The 13390-nt window shown below is 52.7% G+C and overlaps 1 protein-coding gene across 5 annotated transcripts in view; it reads left to right on the top strand.

Annotated features, from left to right (window-relative positions):
- Nucleotides 1-13390, top strand: part of STARD8 (StAR related lipid transfer domain containing 8) — a 78125-nt gene that overhangs the window by 38808 nt on the left and 25927 nt on the right. For 2 of the 5 annotated variants that reach the window (XM_016943795.3, XM_063804578.1), the window contains exon 1: nt 7152-7350. The exons of the other annotated variants lie outside the window; for them this stretch is intronic. The gene's annotated coding sequence lies outside the window, so the exon portion shown is untranslated. Of the gene's footprint in view, nt 1-7151; nt 7351-13390 lie in introns of those variants that run through there. 5 annotated transcript variants of the gene reach the window in all.

Below are 13390 nucleotides of genomic sequence, written 5' to 3' on the forward strand. Positions count from 1 at the left end.
GCGGGGCTGGGGTCCGGCGTTGCGGCTCCCGAAGCCACGGACGTGGACTCCGTGGGGTGTGAAGGGCACCCGGTGGTACGCGCCGCGCTGGGATCCAGGTGAACTGAGAGCCAGGCAGCCCCAGGCGGGGAGGTCAGGGCTGAGCTGCGCTTCTCGGAGAGCTTCCCGCACCGGCTCTTCAAAGCTCCCTGCTCCCTCTGCCTCCTTGTTTGGTTCCAGCCCGGTTTTCATCGTTGAGTCCTATGTCCATTTGTCTAAAACCTCACCCCTGGCCGGCAGTGCCCCCTTTTGAGGCTTTCCACCCCGCACGCCTTCTTTCTTCTAATTCTTAGGCAGCTCTTGCCCCGCCCTATGGGTGCCCCATCCTCTTATCCCAGCAGTCTATCCGGCTTCGTCCCCACCCACCACTGTCTACATCCTCCGCTCAAAAAGAACACCACTTTGGTTACTAACACGTGGTAGGCGTTCAGTAAACAGTATGTCCCTTTACACCCATTCCTCCAGCACCTTCTTCGTCTCTGCCTTTGGTGTCTGCTTGTTCACCCTCCTGTCTTCCTGTCCCACTATATGTCTAACCCTCAACCTGTATTTTTTCCTTGTCATTGAGTTGTCCGTCTGTCCTTTCATCCTTTTATTTTTATTTATTTATTTATTTTTTGGTCTCCAGATCGTTAAGTGTTATCACCTACACAGTAGCTCCCTACATCCCCCTATCACTCCAAGGTCCTCTTACCTTCCCACTCTGTACCCCAGGTGCAGGACACAGCCCAGCAACCCTGGTAGCACCTTTATAATCAACTCGCATTGCCTGGGAGCTCCAAACCAAGGAATGGGTCTCTGAGGGATCTCCCAAAGTCTCTGGCATTTTGTCTTTTTAAAAATTGAAAAAAAAAGTTTTGGGGTACTTATATTTCCAGGCTACTACTTCTGAGTAATTCTCATACTCACTCTCTCTCTCGAGACTCGAACTTCTGAGCTCAAACAACCCTCCCTCCTCAGTCTCCAAAGTAGCTGGGATTATTGCACCCAGCTCTAATTCGCTCTTGATTCCACTTAAAGGGCAGGGAGGAAATAGCAAACTGGGTTGGGTTTCTCACCATAGATTTAACATGGAATTGAACACGCTGAAACACAGGATCCTTGGAGATTCTGAGAACAGACTCTCTGATTGTACTTATGGGGACACTGAGAGCCAGAGAGGGCAAGACTCTCAGCCAGGTCACACAGTTCCTCCGTGGTAGAAACAAAGTAGAAGCCAGAGTGACAGTTGCCTGGCCCTGATCCAGGAGCCTTGGGTGTTGGGGGCCAGGATCATTTCCTTGGGGGCCTGTTGATATAGAGTCATCAGGTCCCATCCACCCTGGAAGCCTAGCTGCCCCTCCCTCCCTGTCCTCTGGGAACTGACCTGGCTACCCACCTGCCTGGGATGGGCGTTCTCTGTCAGGGGCTGCCATTGCCTCCCCCACTGACATGGGAGCTCCAGGAAGGCAGGTACCCAGGCTGTGGGCCTGCCCGCCCCACTCTCTGACCCTGTCCCTTGCCCAGTGCCCGGCACAGACAAGGTCTGGGTAACCATGTTATGGGAATGGCTGATGCATGTGTGTGGGGAAGTTCCAGCCCTGGCTGAGGGCAAATCAGAACTCCTGCTTAGTAAGTGTGTATGTATGGAGGGGAAAGGGGGAAGCTGTGCTTGAGGAAAGGCCTGTTGAGAGGGTAGACGAGCTCCAAGGCCAAGTTGAGCCCAGAGCCCTTTGCTGAGTGGCCCTCAACCATCCGAACACATCCCATGCCCTCTCCGATGTCATCCTGGGGCCTCTGAGGGCTGCCCTTCAAGGTCAGGAGACAGGGGTGTGGTTGGCCAGGGGCAGGCTCAGCCAGTCTGAATTGACATTGTCAAGCCCTAGAGACCCCTCTTCACAGGGATGGGCTGGGCCAGGCTGGGGGCAGGGTGTATAAAAGCCACACACCTCTCCACAAGCAGCCCTCCAGCTTCCAGGGCGCCACGTCTGGTGGCAGTGTGGGGTCAGGCCGTGGCAGCTGATGATGGAACCTGTGAATGGGAAGGAAGAGCCTCTCTTTCTGCTTCCCCGGCTCCTCCTCGCCTTCCCAGTTTTTTTCTTTGGGAGCTGCAGCCCTGGAGGGACACTGGAAAGGATCCCAGGCAAGGAGTCAGAATCATGAGGGCTGTTCAAGGACTCTGGGTACCCATAGCCCCAGAGTGAGCTGGGAGCAACGCTGGGGGCAAAGACCAGGGCTCCAGGAGTGGGGCGGCTTAGCCTCAGCCCTCCCCTTCCCTGCCTTTACCCCACGCTCCCCACCCTTCCTTTTTCTTACTTTCCTCCCCTGGCCCCAGGTACCCCCCCATCCTCAGAGGACCATCATGCCACCCCCACCCCCGTGCTCTGCAGAAGCCCTGTGCATGCTGGACTTGCAGATGCCCCACCCCCATGGGAACACACAGAGGAGCTCACAGAAGCAGAGCGTTCTGGAAGGAAGGGACCCTAGAACCAGGGCCCAGCCTGTTTTTCCAGATGAGGAAAGTGGGCCTAGCCAGGGAGGAGCAAGCTCCAGGGCTGAGGACTGAGACTAAGCTGGGCAGAGGGGAGCACTCCTGTCCTCGCCTGCTGTGTGTGGGGTGTGGGGCTGTGTCAGAGGCAGGCTTGCCTTTGCTCATCTCCTCTCTGCATGTTGTGACCTTTGGAATCTGGAGGGCAGGAATGGGGTGGGGCACCGGGGTGGACATCCTGCTCTGGGCGTCTGTGCCACCACGGTCACCAAGTGCTCTGTCCACGGTGACCCCACCTATTTGTTAGGGCTGGGCAGGCAGACCTCCCCGAGGCGTTAGTGGGGTGCTCCATCTGCCTGCAGCAGAAAACCTCTGGGGACCCTTTGAGATGGGCCAGTAAGGTCAGTCCGGAGACCCATCCTGGGTGTCAAATGGTACCTGTGGCACTGTCATGGCCCGGGGGGTCTACTGAGTGGATGCTGGGGCCCAGCCTTCCATCAGGCTGGCACACTGACTGGTGTTGGTTGAGGAGAGATGACAGGCCCCCGCGTGTCTGGGAAAGAGCCAGGGCTGGGTTATCCAGCTCCACCTGCCCAGTCCAAGTGCCTGGAGGCAGTCATGAGCTGCCCCACACCTGTATGTCAGAGCTTAGGGAGGGCAAGGGCAGAGAGGTTAGGTGACCCCTGAATCTCCCCTGGCCTGGGCCTGGCTGGGCCTGTGCTCCAGAGTCCCTCACTGCCAGCCCAGGGCTCTGAGCTCAGCACAGAGCTCCTCCTTCCAGGGTGCTCTGGGGTGAGGCTGGAGGCAACAGTGATAGTCCCCTAGGGGGTGGGCTGAGAGGGGGTGCTCCTTCCAGGATGTAGCTTTCTGTCCTCTGTCCACACTTGGCAATGTATAGACAGTGAGGTGTTTGTGTGGCCCTCACCTTTTCAAACCCCTCCCCACCACTGTATTCCCTCTGTCCACATCTGCCTCTGCTTGGGCTGTCTTCTTAGTGCAAATCTCCCTCCTATGGCCATGGCTCCTCAGGAAGTTTTGTTTTGTTTTGTTTTGTTTGTTTGTTTGTTTTAATGAACCATGACTATCCTCTGTTTTGGGACCTGATCAATAGCCCCCTTTCATGAGGCTGGGCGGGGGCCCCAAGCCACCAGGGAGCAGGCTTCGTTGAGGCATGCAGGAATGTGCGTACAAGTGTCAGAGCCTGTGTGTGAGGCCACCCGTACTCATGTACTTGGTGGGGCTGGTCTGAGTGTAATTCATTTTCCCCTCACTGCTCCTACCCCTTTTCTAAAAACTTCCCAGCTGAATTCCCTGAAGTGATTTGCTGCGGTTTCTTTAGCTCCTATGGAAAAGAGTAGTAGAAGAGTCTATCTGGTTCCTTTTGGATATTAACCTAGCCATTCCAGAGTCGGGGCATGGGTCTGCCAGCAGCAGCTCGAGCAACTCCCATTCCCAGGCAGGCAGGGGGTGGGGACTGTTGGGAGTCCTCAGGTAGGCCCTTATTGGGACCCAAGGGTCTCAGAGTGAGGCTCAGGGGAATGGTATATGGAACTGCTCTTTGCCACAGCCTAGGAGAAAAGGGCTGATAGGTCCTCCAAAGGTTAGCTCTATAGCACCTTCAGTGTCATCCTGCCACCTGCCACAGTCCTTTACAGTATACTTTCACATTTATTGTCTCTACTCTACCCAGTGGGTATTATACTCTAGTCTTGTTATTTATAGGTGAAAAAACTGATGGCTGGGGTGGCACAATGACTTGTCCTGGGTGGCATAACAAGAAAGTGGTAGAACTGGGGCCAGCATTTAGCTCTGCTAATTCCTAATCCAGGGCTCATTCTACTATTGCTCAGTGCTTCTCACCATATCTGACGCTTATAAGCACTTACTGTGTGCCAGCCATCACTCTGTGTTTACTTAGCCTAGTGGATCTGCTCTGCAGCCATTGAAGGTCAGGGTTGTGATGATCATCTACACTTTCCAGATGAGGAAACTGAGGCAGAGTCACACAGCTAGTAAGTAGCAGAGGCCATTTGTACCCAGGCCATCTTGCTCCAGTGTTCATTATACTCCCTCTTGTGGGGCTTACATGGTCTGTGGGCATGGTAGAATGAGGAAAGCCCCATGCCTCGGGCACAGAAACACACACACACACACACACACACACACAAACATACACACGGAGACTTTTTCTTTTGCCAGGCCTTGGCCTGCTTCAAGCACTCTACATTCCCCTGCCTGATGACTGAGCTGGCATCCAAGGTAGCAACAGCAATGGTACTATAGGACACACAGGCAAGAGTGAGGGCTTGAGGAAAAGGGGAAGTCAAGAACCTAAAGCCTCCAGTTACCTCCATAGCCACTCAGGCTGCAACCTAGAAATGGGCCTGTGAAAAGATACTCTTTCTCATCCATTCCAGGCACTATTAATCCATGCAAGACTCAGGGGCAGGGAGCAGGGGTTGGCAGGGGTATTGAAGGGGATGAGCTATCTTTGCCCTGCTGAACAGGCTGAGCTCTCCTGGCCAGAATAAAAGAGGGAGATCAAAAAAGACCAAAAGAAATAGCCCTGATATCGCTTGGGCCATTTCAAAATGTCACAATGTGCATGGCAAATATCATGATTGTAGCTTACCCTGACAATTGTGTTCACTGTCATTCGACAAGCATTTTTATTGAACATCTACTCTATGCCAGGCACTGCAAAGTTCTCCTTCTAAGTATTTATAGCAGTGCCCCATTTTTTGGTAGTTTTCATACTATACCCTCCTCCTTTTTTGTTTCCTGGTTTGATGGCTTTTAAAAAAAATACAGCTGGTGTCTCAGAACCCATGATATCTGATTCAGTTAAATGTATCTACTAAAAGATAAGTTGACTTTGCTCATTAGTCATATGATTGTCATTTATTTTTGGTTGTGCTTTGAATATCTTTCAACATTTGTTCATTCATTAACAAACAATAGTGAGGAAAGTACTGTAAGCACTGTGCTTGGTGCCCTGGAGTGGATGGAATTGGCTTTGACAAGGTTTCTTGCCCTTAGGGAAATGATAAAATCATTGCAGGACCCCACTTTTTGTCCTTTTTAGCACTGTGCACAGGCAAGATGCCTTTGGCTTCAACTCAGAGCCTTAAGGATGCTTACAATTGTTAAAGCCCAGCCTCAGGAAGGAGGTCATATCCCTTCCCACCCACCAGAAGGATTTTGCTTCTGGGAGTAACTTCTGGTGTGCAGGCCTCATCCATAGACCCACAGGGACTTGGCGCACCTTGAACAAATTGCTAGAGGATACGAGCGGCAGTCCTGCCATCAAGAGGAAAAGAGGGATACATGGGACACACAGTGGTGGTAGTGTCACTTTATCATTGCTCCTCTGACTCTCATCAGGGCCAGCAGGGAAGGAATGTGGGAGAATTTCAGTTTGGCCTAGTGAACTGAAAGCTAGACAGGAGAGGGGCACTTGGGGCTGGGTTAGGTATGGCTCTGTCTTTCCCTGGGTGACCTTGATAAAGTTGCTGCCCTCAGAGACAGATATTTTTGCTCTCATCTGTATCAGATACTCTAACAAGCAAGTTAGATGGATGCAGTTCCTGCCTTCTAGGAATGGTGTGGAGAAAATAACCAGTGTACAGGTATTGACCCTGCCATGGATTTGCTGAGTAAATCATTTGAGGCCAGGAGTGTGAGACCAGCCTGGGCAACATAGCAAGACTTCAGCTCTACAAAAAATGTAAAAATTAGCTGAGCATGGTGGCACACACCTGTTATCCTAGCTACTCAGGAAGTTGAGGCAGGAGATTTTCTTGACCACAGGAGTTCCAGGCTGGGTGGCTTTAAGTGAGTCACCTCTGCTCAGTTTCTGTCTTTATAAATGTGAGGGATAGCAGTTGAACTGCATGAGGTCCTGGATACTCTCAGACCTGACTAATAGGAGTCCTCAATTCAACAATGAAATCAAGGTTGTGAACTTGTGTTGGACCCTTGTGATGAAAGGCCAGAGAGAAATCAAAGCCGAAGGCTCTTGTTTCTTACTGAATTTGAATAGACTTTCTGGTGGTGCTTACTATCAGAACTCCTGGAAGCCCTCCCCTGCCACGATTAATGTTCGTGCCCCAAATTCTCCATGCATTTCTCCGCGGAGGTAGAGTTCGGACTTGGGGTAGGGGACAGAAGCCTGGGGTATTGGGGAAGTTGCAGAGCCACTGGGGCCTGAGCAACGTAGGGATGGCAGCTTCCTGCTCAAATTCCTAATTATCTGGTTTTCCCCTACCAATTGGAGATTTCACCGAAGTTGTGTCTTCTGGACATCCCATAAATTATCCGAGCAAGTCACTGAACCCTCCCGGGCACATAGCATATGTGTTTAAATCCCCCAAACAGTGCCGGACTCATTCAGAACTCAATAAATATTAGCCTGTGTGCCTGGCCAAGTCACTCCTTCAGCCTCAGTCTTTGGGCTTGCACCTCCTCCCTGGCAGCGGTGTGACCGGAGGGAAAGGCAGCGGCGAGGGCCTTGGAGGACCTGCAGGCAGTGCCCCGCCCACCCAGATTTGGGTGACTTTCCCGCGAGTCCGGTGGGCCAGACTGCGCCCCCATTGGCCGAGGGGAGGTGGGCGGGGCGTCCCTACAGCTCTACTCGCCGACGCTCCCTCCCCACTTGAGCTGAGTGGACTCGGGTTGACAACGGCTAAGCAGCCGCGGCAGCTGCTCTTCTGGCTGGCACCGTCACCCCTGCCCGACCCCAGGCCCCGCGTGTGTCCCGGACGGAGCAGTCCCTCCTGGGCTCGCCTCCTGCCCGCTCGCTCTGTGTCAGCGCCCGAACCCAAAGGGGTGGACGCGGCCTCCAGGTAGGAGTCTGGGCGACGGCAGGGGGAGATCCAGACAAACGGGGGCGCCTGGGGCTCCCTCTCCCCGCCTTGCCTCTCTGGCGCGCTCCGGCTCGGCCCTTCTCCTAGCGGTTCTGCCGGGCGGCGTACGCAAGAGACAGGGAGGAAGCGAGCCGAGCCACCCCCGCCCCTGGGATTGGGGGGTCAGAGTCGCCGAAATTGGGGGACCCCCGAGCGCGCCAGCCGCGCGTCTTCCAGCGAAGCCTCGCGAGTGGGGCGGTGGAAGGCAGCTGTCCGCCTGTTACCGCCGGGCCCGTGGGTCTCGCAGCCGTCGCGCTGGGGCTTTGGAGGGGCGTTGCAGCTGGCCGGGGGCGGCAGAGCTTCAGGCTCTGTTGCCGGGTCGCGCCAGATCTCCTGCCCTCTCCTTTCTCTGCTTTCGAGGGCATTTCCAGGAAGCCCCCGTCCGGCTGTATGGGTTTTCCCGTCGGCCACTGCCTCATTGCTTTCTCTCCTGAGAAATGCCCAGGACTTCTTGGTATTAAGGTAGCTGCGGGGACCAAGCGAAAACGTTTGGACACGTCTCATCTTCATAGGCCTCATTTTCCCATAAAGTCCAAAATGGGTTTGGATTAGAGGAAAGGCTTTTAGTGGAAGTTTTTGGAATTTCCAAATTAGGTAGTGTGGGGTTCTCTCCACGTTCCTCCTGACACTTGTGAAAGTTGCGCGCTGAATTACGACTCAGGAAACTGGGGTTCAGCCAGTCCATGTGACCTTAGGCGAGTCATACTACTGTGTGGGCCATAGTGTTTTCAGCCACACCTCAGGTGGCAGCTTGATTTCAGTATCTAAAGGGCCCGGTCTCTTTCACCCTGACATTTGTTTACTTGGTACCTGGGGTCAGGCTCCTAACTGGCAGGTAAAAGGTTGTCTCTGAGACGCTCGGGGTGGCAGCAACTATGCACACGGAGAGCTTTGTGGTGATTATGCAGCTAAGCCAGCTGGAAAACTAGAGTGTGCGTGGAGGGGTGGGCGACAGCAGCCAGACCAAGGTAGGGAGAGGTGGGAGTTTTCTTCCAGAGCCTGGGGCCCCAGAGGTTGGGGGCCTCAGAGATTGGGCTGGCTTGGAGCCTATGCTTACCCCCAAGTCCCAGGGCCCTGGCTTCTATCCCAGTCAGAGCCTAAGCGGGGAGGAGGGGTTAATGAATCACACCCAGGGCTATTTTCAAACCCTGACTCCTCCTGTGCGACCTGCTCCCTCCCCACTCTAGGGTTTGCCGCCCCCCCGCCCCCCTACACCTGTATTATTGCCCTCTGAGTTTTCCTCTCATTTTCATCCTCCTGGAATGAAAGGGGGACAAATCTTGTCTGCGGATGCGATGGGAAGGTGGGCAGCCCAAAGGCATGGAGAAGAAGGCTGCAGGTGATTTCTGGGTGGCTTTCGCAGTGGGAAGAGTGTGATGGGAAGGGTGGTGTTTTGCTGTAAGGGCATAGGGGTCGGTAGTGAAACTCTTTCACTCTAAAGGTACAGCTGCCATCTAGCTGGACATTCTGGGCTGGTTTTCATTTTAGGGACGTGGCCTTTTGTTAATGTGTTGGACTTTGGATTTTGGATTTCTGCTCCCTAGACCTCTATATTTAGTGCTAGGAAACACCACACTGGACACTGCCTCTCCTGTTTTTGGAGAAGTATGCTAAACCTCTCTGTGCATCTACAGCTCCCCTCCCCCACCTAGAGAGGAGAAGCTGCCTACAGATGATATCTGGAGGTGTTTAGAGCAAGAAGGGCTGAACTGAAGGTGTGCAAAGCAAAGGGGCTGTGTGCCCTGTGTGCTTGCTTGAGACGGGGCTTGCAGTGAATCATGTGGGGAGGATGGCAGAGCCTTCCTTATTCAAACACAATACCTCCTGAGTTCCAGCAGAGAAGCAAAGAAAGTGGCACCAAGAAGACTCGAATGTTGTCCCTCTCTGTCCTCTTAAAGTTTTAAAATTCCGTTATTGGGACTACAGATTGGAGAGGGAGCAGAAGACCCCTGTGTCTAGGTTTAGAGGATAGCAACAGGGACACAAAGGCAAGAAGGTCCCAAAGGGAGGAGGGGATGGAGTCTCCAATTGGGAAGCTGTCACAGCTGCAGCTGCTTTGCTGCTAGGAGACTCCTGGAGCTCCTTATTTGAGCCATGGAAAGTTCAGGTTCAACAGATGGCAGGTTTATCACGTGCAGGCTGTGCCCTCACCTCTTTTCTGGCTAGAAGAAAGAGTTGCCTCTGCCTTGAAAAGAAGAGAAGGACCTTTTGCCTTAGGCTCCCAGTTTGGTTAGGAACAGGTGTCATGGCCCTGGGCCTTGGGAAAGCTGTTCAGCAGATAAAATAGGGACAGCAGATTTCAAAGATACAAGGGCTTTAGGGTGGGAAGTGTGAGCTCCCGGAGATCTAGGTGAGTTTTACATTCTTCCCCACCCCACAACAGGGTAGTTGAGCACTGGGTTGGGCACACAGTTGCTGGTGTCAGGTGTTTATTAAGGGGTCTTGGTTTGTGTGTGCGCACGTGTGCATGGGCATGCATTCGGGAAGGGTCCTGGTAGATAGGAATCAGTGGACTGGAGGCCACAGCCTGGGCCCTTGTCACAAGTCTGAAGTGCTGTGTTTGTGGGTGGAGTTTCCTTTTCCCCAGCCCTGCAGGTTGGTAACTTGCATGCTAAACAGTTGCTGTTCCTGTTTACCTCGACCACACACAGGAATTTTAGAACTGAATGTTAAGTTCCCTAGGAGTTCAGGGTGGTGTGGAGCAAAGAACAGGGGATTGGGAGTTGAACATGGGGAGCTTTAACTCCAGGCTCTGCCGCCCCCCTCAAATTCTCCGACTCTGGGTTTCTCCTCATTTTTTCCACTTCACTGGATTAAACTAGGGGATCCATAGCTAAGTGCTTTGTAAACTACCACGTGCTGTATAAATTATTAGTCATTAAGTTTAGGCTTGGTGCTAGGTCTTGTGGAGGACACAGAGTAAAAACCCCCAGTTCCAGGGAATGTACCATCTAGTTTGGGGGTTAGTGGCATAAATAATACATGCCACTAATTATTTATGTATTAAATAATAATACCTTGGTGAGGACTTCAAAAAAGTTATTGTGAATAATTTCAAACATATATAAAAATAGAGATAATTAGTGTACTAAGACCCCATGTACCCATCACCCAGTTTCAACAGCCATTTGCCCATGGCCAATCCTGCCCTGTCCATACTCTTATCTACATCATGCCCTTGTTATTTTGAAACAAATCCCAGAAACCTTATCAGTTCATCTATACATATTTCAATACGTATTTCTAAAAGATAAGGATTCATAAAAACAACCATTATCACACCTAAAATAGTTTCTTAATATTATCAAATAACCGGTAAGTGTTCATATTTCCAATTGTTGAGAAGGACTTATTTGCCCTGGACGTCCATTCTGCCCTGGGAAATCCATTCCAGGGAGTGATTGCTTTTGACTGAGGGGAAGGTGACGGACAGAGGCAGTGGCATTTGAGCTGAACCTTGGAAGAGAGGCCCAGGAAAGGTCCAGCCCAGATGTTAGCCGCCTCTAGGGCTCCAGATCTGGAGGCTGACCCATGGAGGCTTCTTGCGGAGACTTACTGCCTTTGTTTCTCTAGCAGTAAATGACAGTTCTCACTCTCACACTTGCTTCCCCAGTCCAGGGCACCCAGGAGTTTGGGGTACGCAGGTCTGGGAGAATTCTGGGAGGCTGCTCTCCACCTAGGCCCCTCCCCTGCGCCTGGCCCCTGAGGCCAGTTCAGAGCAAAACAGGATGCATTCAGGATGAACGTCTTTCCCAGCTTGTCATCTAATCACCAAGGCCCAGCTTGGAGCTTCCTCTCTCATTCATGATAAAAACCCTCACTGTCTCTCTTTTCCCTTCCGCCCCAGTAAGGGTGTGCTGACTTCCTCCATATCCGGGCCAGCCCTCTACCCCCATGCGGGGCTGAGGGAGAGATTCCCTCAGTGCAGGCCTCTGCCCCCACCCACCTCACCACAGCCTGTCAGAGAGGGAGAGAAAGACCCCAGGAATGTTCTCCCTGACTGCAGGCTCCTGCTCTTGGGCTGTCCTTGGGAAAAGAGCAGCCTCCTTCCAACAAGCCTGGGGTCCTGCCACTGCTTGGTTAATCATTGAGCCACATAATAACCACCTTGGAAAGTCATCTCTAGGGGATGGTCATTAACTAACTCCCTGTCCACCCCAGGCCTTAAAGAGACCATATCCTGAACCCTCACCTTCCCCCAAGGGAACATTGACAAACATTCACTCACGGGAACTTCTGGGGCCAGTGAAAAGTCTGCCCCTCCGTCCTTTACTTGGCAAACAGAAGCAGTTATTCACACCGTTTGAAGGACATGGGTTCAGCTTGGATGGTATTGAGAAGGGGAGCGGAGTGAATTGATGGGGATTTGGATGGGCAGTGGGGTCCAGCATCAGAGTAAAAAAGGGGTAGGGGGGTGTTTCTAGGAGTAGTTGATCCCCTCATCTCAATTTGAAAGTCTAAAAGAGCAAGAAATGCCCACCCAAAGGGTCTGCCGATGCTGGGGATGGGGTGAGGCTGTGTGAATGCGTGTCTGTTTTCAGTACAGCTGTGGGTCCCTCCACACCAGGCTGCAGTGGAAATGGGGACAGCCAACCACATGATTGCTACTGAGAGGCTGAGGACCTCTGTAAGTGGAGGAGGATGCCTTCCTCCGGGAGCCTGTATCTGGACAAGCAGTGGCACTTGGGAAGGGTCGGGCCAGGATCCAGACCCAGACCCAGACCCAATTTAGAAAGCTCCAGACCACATGCAGTTTTCTGCAGTTTCAGTAGGAAGAGAAGGAACCACTCCGTGGGCCTACTACAGAGTTGGGAAACGGCTTCTGGTTCTGCCCCCTCTATAGCTTTCTCTCGGTGAGTGATTTTTGCTTTCTCTGGGTGTCAATTTCCACAACTATAAAGTGGGTAGGGCAGTTGGCAGGCAGACTCAGTGGTCTGTGAGCCTTCCTTTCAGCTATGCAAGTATGCCTCCCCACTCAAGACCCTTTTCTTATCTACCAGGCAATGGTGAGCTGGCTTCAAATTCAATCAGGCCCAGACACTGAATGTTCTCAGCTGGCTGGGTCAGTTGGAGCTGGCCAAGCCCTGAATTGCCACAGCTTGGGTTCTCCTTGTGCTTGGGCATTTCTGCAGTTTGCTCTCTGGCCCCTCCCCAAGCCTGTGTCTGTCCCTAGTGGCCAGCCACTCTCTGACCCATTCAGCCACAAGTTAATGAGTGAACTGCTCCCCCTGGGTCGTACCAGCCCAAGGTGCTCCTGGGATCCTAGGTCCCTGTGGGAAGCAGCCAAGGGCCTAGCCAGCTCCAGTCACCTTTATGCTCTCTCCCACAACCCCTCTAGAGGTAGGTATGCAGGCAGAGCTCAGGGCAGAAGGACCTTTAGAGGGCACTAGGTCCAACTTTCCTTCTGAAGCTTGGGGCTTCCCGACAGGTACTTGTGCAGTTCCTGCTCACTCATGTTCAATACCTGGGAATGTGATATGTTTCAAGCAAGTTGCTTTCGTCTTCGGAATGTGTGAAAGTTTTCTCTCATGTTGAACTTAACTGTGCCTCCCTGAGGCTTCTAACCCTGGGTTCCGACTGTGCCCTCTGGGACCACCTGGACCCTGTCTGCTCTCTCTGACCTTCAGGGATCTGAGGACGGAACCCAAGTGCACCTGTGTCTTCTCTAGGCCAAACAACCTTCAAGCGTCTGCGCTCCTCCTCAGACCTGGAGCAGCCCCCTTCCCAGCCTCATCACTGTCCTCTGTCCTCCCTACATGCTACTGTTTATGGCCCCCTTAACATGTGGGGGCAGGAAATGGGGCACTGGAAACCCCTCACTCCCCTTAGTTTATTTATAGTCTGAGCTTGTTCAGATGATTTTTCCATAATCCTTTTCTGGTTACCACAACAGGTAGACTCCTAACCCCCAGAATCTTGGGTGCAAATACCTTAGACAACACTGATTTGTTTATTGTTCAGGTCCAGCCAGCTCTCACGA

This window comes from Pan troglodytes, chromosome X (genome assembly GCF_028858775.2).
Source record: "Pan troglodytes isolate AG18354 chromosome X, NHGRI_mPanTro3-v2.0_pri, whole genome shotgun sequence".
NCBI lineage: Eukaryota > Metazoa > Chordata > Mammalia > Primates > Hominidae > Pan > Pan troglodytes.